We start from the raw sequence: 745 nt of genomic DNA on the forward strand, positions 1-745 counted from the left end.
CAACATTTTGGCCCTGCATTTCAAGGTCAGTGAAGACTTGGAACATAGGAGAACCTGTACTGTAACATCATGTAACTCAGTTGTGCTCCAAATTTTCTGATCAAGGAGATTATGGAGCCACAGAGGAATGTGACCGATGATGTATAGTGTGCCTTGGGAGAGTCACAAGGAAAGAAAACATTCTCTCAGGCTTTCACAGAGAACAAATTGGTCAAGCAATGGCCATAACTCATCCTCATGGCTGACACTGACAAAAGGATCTACAAAGTGCGGTACAGGGATACAGGATAAATCCTGAGGGTACTTGACTGACCTTATCAGATACAAAAGTTACATTTGTTGTTATATAGGTCTTGCTTTATCTTGGTCCTAACCATCCAGCAGAAAAGTATAAAACCGAGGTATATAAAGTAAAGTCATATTAATACAATGAGCTGTAAAAGGCTCAAATCAATAACTTCTGAGGATAGCCCACTAATATTATAGACTGCTAGACAGTGTTGGATTGTTTTGCTGAATTCAAACACCTATAGTATTTAGATGCCAATAGAATACCCACCTTTGACAGGACGAAACAAAAAAAGGGGATACAAAGGAAAGATCATTATTTATTTATATATACAAAATAGTTAGGATAGATATACAACTACTTTTGCTTAATTCAATGAGAATAAGGGGTACTAATAGTGTTTGGACTGGATATCCTGTCTGCTTCTTGTACTATGGATAACCACTAAGAAGACAG

This window comes from Octodon degus, unplaced genomic scaffold (assembly GCF_000260255.1).
Source record: "Octodon degus isolate 3935 unplaced genomic scaffold, OctDeg1.0 scaffold00148, whole genome shotgun sequence".
Taxonomy (NCBI): domain Eukaryota; kingdom Metazoa; phylum Chordata; class Mammalia; order Rodentia; family Octodontidae; genus Octodon; species Octodon degus.